The following is an 8,447-nucleotide window of genomic DNA, read 5'->3' as shown; positions in this document are numbered from 1 at the left end:
TATGACTTTCTGACTTATTCAGATAAACAAAGATTTCTAAGAAAAAGTCCATAATGCAAGCGCATTGTTACCCATGCGCGTATGGTAGCTGGTTGGAACCGATGGTTAATAGATAGAAAAAGTACATGTGTCAAGTAACTTCAGCAGGACCCATACTTTAACTTCGGACAAATGGTAACCCAACACAGAATCAAAATTGTTTACATACTAAGAAACAAAAACAGTCCTTACAAACAAATATGAAATATTTGAAATTTAACCTCACTTAGTTTTGAAAATAACCAAGAGAAGATAAATTTGCGACAAAATACTGTAATTTGATTGGATGTGGTCTTTGACGTCAGCAGCAAAAGGAAGCGTTTTGGTGTCCTATGTTATATGATTAATTAATCAGTCAGTTTTCTTGCTGCTGTCTGCAACCAGATTTGAACAAACCCGCGACATGTTTTTGGATTACCACCCACCAGTTGAGGGCCACCACTCTTTACCATACGTAACTGTAATAGCAGTTACATCAAGTTTTGCATCTTAAAGGAGAACAGTCAGCACTTTATTTAGGTCAAACCAAGAGAGACCAAAGCAGACACAGGTTGTGGGTTTGACTGAAACAAAACGTTGCAAACATTTTGGTAGTTGGAATGAAACTCATGCCTAAAAAAAAGGAGACATGCTTGCTTCCTCATGTCACAAAATTTATAACGACAACAAAACACTGTAATATTTATTTATCTTACAAGCAGATATTAGAGGTTAAAGTTGAAAGTTTTATAGTAACAATAAACATTATTATTGATTATTATTGTTCATATTTTACATATTTACAGTAACATTACTAAAACATTTCTTTCTCTTTTACATTTTCAAGCATTGCTTACAGACTATTTGCAAGAAGTGCAGGTAAACATGAAAAAGTCATCTCTCAGCATGTACCTTCAATCTAAAAAAACAAAAACAAGTGGTAACCTTTTATAACCCACTTCCTGCTGCCTGCAGCAAATTGGTTTATGTAAAATGAGGCCAGCACATCGTCAATCTAAGCTGCTATCTGTCCTGTAAACAAAGTGTTCAAGTCACAGACAAAACAGGATTATTGTCTAAAACAAAATGACAGAAAAGTTTGATATTAAAAGTCATTTAAATTAATCCTGCCATAAAGTACTGCAGAACATTTAAAGGCTACTGAAACTTGCTTGATCTAATGACTGATTTCAGTTAAAAGTCTTGCGTACACAACAGTATTTATTCCTTTCCTAGTGTTGTCTATATTAGCGAGCTTGTGTTGTAGAAAGGTTGTGGTTTCTCAGCTGCACAGCTGCATATTTCGAGGGCAATTGACCTTTGGTTATGACATGAAGTCTTGGATACAAAAAAAAAAAAGATTTGATTTGATTCAAGGAGTTTCCAAAGTTTACAGTTTAACCATACAAAAAATAACAGTGCTACATGAGCAATACTAGATCTTACGGTATGACTCTACAAGTGTTTCTGTCTGGAAGACAGGTCTTACAACTGAACATAGCTGATAATTTGGATTTTGACCCATCGAGTAACCACATAAATGGATGTGGTGTGGCAACACTGATAACCCTAAAAGAAATCATGTCTTGAAACTGGCAGAAAACATGTGATTTCTCTGGCAATCAATGTAGAAATTCAGATTTCCTCCAACGAACGAGGACAAAGGTCATTTTTTACCAGTTTATTTCAATGCTAATGCTAAAGAATTTCATTTGAAGGCCACAAATCTTCGGTCAAATCCATTTAGTAAAAGTATCTAATCTTTCAAAAAAAAAAAAAACCTGTTTAAAAAATTTAAACAGTAAAACAATTATAAAACACAAACCTTTATGAAAATATAAATGGGGGCTATATTGATAGTCCTGGACTCTTCCTATCATATAACGCCAAATCACAAGTTATATGACAAAAATGCATTATAAGACCAAAAAGTCCCATGTTGTGAAGAGATTTTTATGCCTACAGAGTAGGATGGTGCAGCATCAGTGAGGAGGAGGGTTTCAGGGTTGCTAGTGTAAGTACTCTCGAATGCGTCCGTGGGCGACTACTGCGGTTAACATGCCGTAGCTCAGCAATGATCATGTGAGAACAAGAAAGAGGAGAAAGCACAGATACATCTTAGCTCAGTCATTTGTGTTTTCCGCAGAAACAGTGAGGCATCTTTTCCTTCGGTCGGTGCCATTAGCCAGAGAGGTAGGTAAGTAACCACGTGGCTAAAGAGCACCATTGGAGAAGAGTAACGTGGTGTAAAGAGATGCGACAAGCACTTTGAGTTGCATTGTAACAGCCCCTTCCCCCTCCCCTCCGAAACCACACTCTATCCCTGTAGGCCCCTATCACACAAAAACATCTCACAACAACAGCATCGGTGGTTTCTCTGCATACAGTTGTTGTATGTACCCTACGCTCGAGGCTTCTATACCATAGGATGCTATTTTTTTAATGCCTCTGCACTCTTCTCCTTTATCTTTGGTTGAGGTCGGGATCTTTGAGCTCCTATAAAACCCCCTGAAATGCAAGCAGGTGGTACGGAGGGAGGAGATGAGTTGCTTTCTGTGGGAGAATGTCACTTTATGGAGGCACAAACTCAAGTTTTATTGACTACAGAAGATTTTTCTGTGTTTAAAAGGTCTAAGGGTTTTTAATTTTGGAAATTCTGTATTATTGTCTTTTGGCTTATTGTGTTTAAGATGTTTTGTCTGTTGGTTGTGGTAGGCCATAGGCCAAACAAATTTGTTTTACTAAAGAAAACTGAAAGCTTGAACAAAAACAAACAAAAAAGGAAAACGCAGTGTGAGAAAGGCTCATTAGTAATGGACAATGCCTTACTATGTGGATGCACAAGAGTGCTCTCTTCCCGATCGCGGGGAGTTTTATTTTGGTGGAATGCAGCGCATTCGCTATGGCATTAGCCATTGCCTGTCTCCAGTGATAACTTGTGAGATTCCGTTGCAGACAGCTATATGATCATTCTTATGTGCCTTTGAGTGTTTTAAGTGGTGTGCGTCCAGAGAGAAAGTGTGCTTTTGTAGATTTCACCATTATTCGAACTGAGTTGATTTCTGTCAATACTAGCCCATCAACTCTAAGTCCAGCAGTTTTCTTAAGAGGGTGCAGACAGGTGCGTTGAGCCCTTTTCTCTTCTCTGCTTTGCTGCCCATCTGGGAGTTGATTCCACAAAAAGCTCTGAAAACAGAGAGTGAAAAAAAGTTTTCATATATGTTAATGAGGAATACTGTGTAAAAAACATAAAAAGTAACCTATTCTTACTTGCTCGTAGAAGAAAATGACCTTGATGTATTTATTTAACATTAACAACATTTAGAATTACATTGGCTTTTACATTGTTTTTCTTAAATATATAATATCATTGTATATATGTACTATATTGTATGTCGCTTTGGACAAAAGCGTCTGCAAAATATCTTAACCATACTTAAAAAAAAATTGACTTCATTAATTAATTAATTAATGAAAGTCGTAATGTTAAACTGCTGTCTGTCAGACTCATCTGTGTTTACATAAATGTCCTGCAGGGGAATACCAACTCTAGGTAGAACAGACACTTAACAGCTTTTTAATGCACATATTAACCATTTGAAAAAATCCTGACTGGAAATGGTTAAAATTCACATAAAATATTCTAATGTGATTAAAAACTTTTATGTGGATTGTGTCACGGCCGGCTCAGAGCCGCGACAAATAAGGGAGGCAACGAGAACGCAATATGAATCAACCAATGTTTATTTACATAAATAAAGATTACAAAACAAAACAAAAGTTAATAATCACAATCCAACATAACCAACAGGCCTGTATAACATAAATCCCAAACTAAACTAATGCATAAAGCCAACAATTAATCACAACAGAACAACCCAACATAACGAAAAACCAAAGAGGGTCACAGAGGTCCAAAAAACTCTTTTAAAACTTCTTTGCAGGTGTTTCCCATGATAATTACCCCCAAAGTCCCGCCTCACAGCTGGCTAAAGCAGGAACGGACCCAGGAGCACGTCACACACCCCCCCTTAAAAAAAACCCTCATACAATAATCAAAACAAAAATAATTAAAAATAGTGTACATCCCAACCTCCTAACTAACATCCCTCACTCCCTTACACCTATCTAGTCTTCAGTGGCTTGCCAAGCTCGGGGCGGCTTTTAAACACTAAACTCAGCATCCACAACAATCCCATAACCAGGACTGCTGTAGAATACTGAAGTGTACCCCCACTCAGGATTACCACCCAAAACAAAACAAAAAAACCCTGACGAGCCCCCATATTTGTCACGGCCGGCTCAGAGCCACGACAAATAAGGGAGGCAACGAGAACGCAATATGAATCAACCAATGTTTATTTACATAAATAAAGATTACAAATCATAATAAAAATAAAACAAAATTAACACAAGTTAATAATCACAATCCAACATAACCAACAGGCCTGTAGAACATAAATCCCAAACTAAACTAATTCATAAAGCCAACAAATAATCACAACAGAACAACCCAACATAATGAAAAACCAAAGAGGTCACAGAGAGCGGGTGGACAGAGGTCACAAAACTCTCAAAAAACTCAAAAAAGCACTAGAAAGCTTCACTACATAAAAACACACACATGCACGAGTGGCGGTGTTGGCATGATGGGCGAAAGTACAAATTTTATCGGCTGGGAGACTTATGGTGTATCAGCTGTGAGAAGTTATGGTATGGTTTTTGCTAATTTAGAATAGGCTTTTTATGGATGCATAGGCTTATATTGAATTAAGTCTTTCCTTTCTTCTTTGGCACATATATCCATGTAACAACTATTAACAGGGCTTAAAACAAGGAAACTTTCTGTGCCTGAAATATGTTCAGGGTACAATAAAAAATAAAGTTCAGTGCGTCTATAAAATCAAAAAAATGTACCCAATATAAATTTGGCTGCTATCCCCTTCAAAGTAGTCTCCTTGTGCAGTGATACACAGTTCTCAGTGCTCCTGGCTTGGTTGGAACGCTCTCTGGAAGCCTTGCTATTTAAGCCTATCCAGGACCATCTGAGACGTGTTTTGGATCTCCTCTACTGTGTCAAAACAGTGACCCAGTTTTAATTTTTGAAAACTTGTGTGTTTTCCACATGCTGTGAGCGTTTGCGTTGTCACATTGGAGCACGCTGGATATGCCTAGATCCTCTTAAATAACACATGCTCCTGAGAGCGTTTCAACTGAAGCAGAAGCACTGGGAGCTGTGTATCACTAGACAAGGAGACTACTTCAAAGGGGATAGTGGCCAAAATTAAATCAGGTATATTTAAGCTTTTTATCGTCACAGTCTCAATACATTGATTTCATCTCATAATTATTTTTTTTTATCTACAACGGCCATGTGCCAGAATTCCGGCACAGAGCCCGAAAAAACTTAAGCCCTGTAATAAACCTTAACCAAATAAGGGAAGAACATACCTTGCACAATTAAGCAAAGTGTGCTGGGTAGGGTCTCTTTCTGGATATCAGCAGCTGTGGCAGAGGGCTAGGGAATTAAAAAAAAAAAAAGTATTAACATTACAAAATGTATTACCAATTACAAATCCATTATTATTTTAATATTCCATACAGTCTGGCTTTGAGACAAAGAAAATGGTCCACTCAACACTGAATAAAAAAAAAAAAAGTTTTTAATATACACTATATTGCCAAAAGTATTGGGTCACCCCCTTCTAATGAACAGGTTTGACTACTTTAGTCATTTCTATGAGTACAAATTTTAATGTTTAAGCATACAATGATATTCTAGGGAATTGTGTGTTTCTAATTTTATAGCAACAGTTTGGACAGGACCCTTTTCTATTCTAACATGACAGTGCCTCTGAGTATAAGGCACGGTTCAAAAAGACATGATTGATTCAGTCAGTGTGGAAGAACTTGACTGGTCTGCGGAAAGCCAAGTCCTGATCCCAGCTGAACACCTCTGGTGTGACTTTAAATGCAGTTTATTTTATATACAGACAGCTTACCTGACACATGCTCTGCTCTTCCTCCCTGGTTCGCCAAGCACAAAGTAACTTAATAACATACGCTCACAGTTATGGCTAACTTACAGATCAATACTCCGATTTTAGACAATACTCTGATTAAGTAATATACCATTAATATACCATTCAAAAGTGTGGAGTCAGTATTATTATTATTTTATTTATTTTGGAATAGAAATTAATAGTTTTATTTAGCAAGGATGGTTTAAATTGATCAAAAGTGATGATAAAGACATTTATAATGTTACAAAAGATTTCTATTTCAGATAAATGTTGTTCTTCTGAACTTTCTATTCATCAAAGAAACATGGAAAAAAATTCTACTCAGCTGTCTTCAAGATCATCATCATAATAATTTTTTTTGTTTTGTTTTTTTTTTGCAGCAAATCAGAATATTAGAATGATTTCTGAAAGATCGTGTGACTGGAGTAATTTACATTTGAAAATACATTCAAATAGAAAACAGTTATTTTAAATAGTGAACATATTTCAAAATTGTACTGTTTTGCTGTAGGCCTACTTTGGATCAAATAAATCCAGGCTTTCTGAGCAGAAGAGACTTCTTTAAAAAACATTAGCAGCACTCACTCAGATCACCGTATTAATATATCCATAGACTTATGAAATAGTACGTTACATACTTGAGACGTGTTCTTTCTTCCAAAAATGATTAAATACTTCTGGTACCATTGGCTGTGTAATTTCAAAATTCAAACAGCAGCTATCCCACAATGCTATGCGGTGCTTTTACGGTGTAGTTACAATTATATTACAGGACTGTCCGTAAATTTCCCGCATTTGCATTTACAGTAAAAACATGAATACAATGCGTTGTTGTAAAATTTATTGTAAAAATTACATCAATTGCTAACAGTGTGATGTATGGACAAAAATTGGCAGTGTGTGAACACAACCACCCAACAATAATAAAAATCCACCCACTCCTCATTTTTTAATCCCCTTTAAACAAAGTCAGTCTCACTAGGCCTGCCGTTTTGACTCTCACTGCAGTGTGACGTCATATTTCGGAGGGCGGGGCCACAGGGTTTGATTGACAACCCTCGTCCTTCATTTTCTCCACGCTCGAGCAGCTGTAACGTCAACAATGACTCACAAGCAATCTGTGCTCTGTGTTTGGATGTAAGACATAAGAGAACATAAGAGTCATAAGAACATAAGAGTCTTCATTTTCTCCCAACATCTGAGCTGCTGAGGACGCTGTGTATTACTTTAATTTTTCAAGGTAATGCGCCTCAAAATCTACCTAAATACGTGTATCACACCAAACTCCTTTGTGAATGTCATGTCATAATGCTTAGCGTTTTAACCATTTTTGTGTGCATACATTAAAAGTGCCATAGAATGCATTGATACAATATTTTAAATTGTTTTCTGATATTTACATATAAGGTATGTGGCTTAGGTAAGGGCAAAAATTCTCCAGAAACAGTTTTACATGTCGATTTACAAACCTAAGATTTCTCCCCGGAATGAAACGGTCTGTTATTGGCTTATTTGGAAGGGTCATGAATAATAATGTTGAGCTCTGCTCTCATTGGCTGTTTCATAGTGGGGCTCATTTCAGTAGCTCACAGGAAGGAAACACAGGGAAAATATATATTTCAATACTTTCTTGCGCAGTTATATAATTATTGGGTAATTATACTGCAAATAAAATGCTGGCATCAGGTAGTCGCTATTAATATGCTGGGCATTGAAACTGCTTTAGAATGCAGATTGCGTTTTACTTTCACTTTTGAGATTCGCGATCGCATGTACTCTGTTATGGAGTGGCAGTACTTACCACACATTTTACAAGATCAGATGCTTGTCTGTGGTGCTCAGGATCTGTAAATCATTCGCCATCATCCGCAGGCATCTTTACTCTGTTTATGTGGTAAGTGAAATCTTATGTACTGCAGTGTAACAGGCTACCGCTAGCAAGGAGCTAACCATGTCCCTTTAGTAGCTCCTGTTATTTTATTAGAACACGTTTTTTGCTTTCGGTGCCTTTCTGAATACAAACAACAACCCATCCCTGCACATCACATCACATCCCCGGCACTGCCTGGAACATAGCATTTATTTCCATGATCTGCCATTTTCACTGTTGTCCTCGCTCGTATTTATTCACAATACCTGCAGAACTTTTTTCAAGATTCAAGATTTTTATTTGTCACATACACAATTATACAGAGTATAACCAGCAGTGAAATGTAGGTCAGGTCCGCTCCAATGACAGTGCAATTATAAAGTATACAAATATTACGAAAAAGAAAAGTAGAAAAAATAAAATATTAAAATAAAAAGATAATGGTACATTTTGGGGCATGCCCCTTTAAATGCTAATGAACTCTGCTCATCACCCGCTCCTTTCTTCCGTGAAAAGAGCAAAGGCGTTTTGCAAAT

Source organism: Barbus barbus, assembly GCF_936440315.1.
Source record: "Barbus barbus genome assembly, chromosome: 36".
In the NCBI taxonomy this organism is placed as follows: Eukaryota; Metazoa; Chordata; class Actinopteri; order Cypriniformes; family Cyprinidae; genus Barbus; species Barbus barbus.
Note: the sequence above shows the minus strand (reverse complement) of the source record.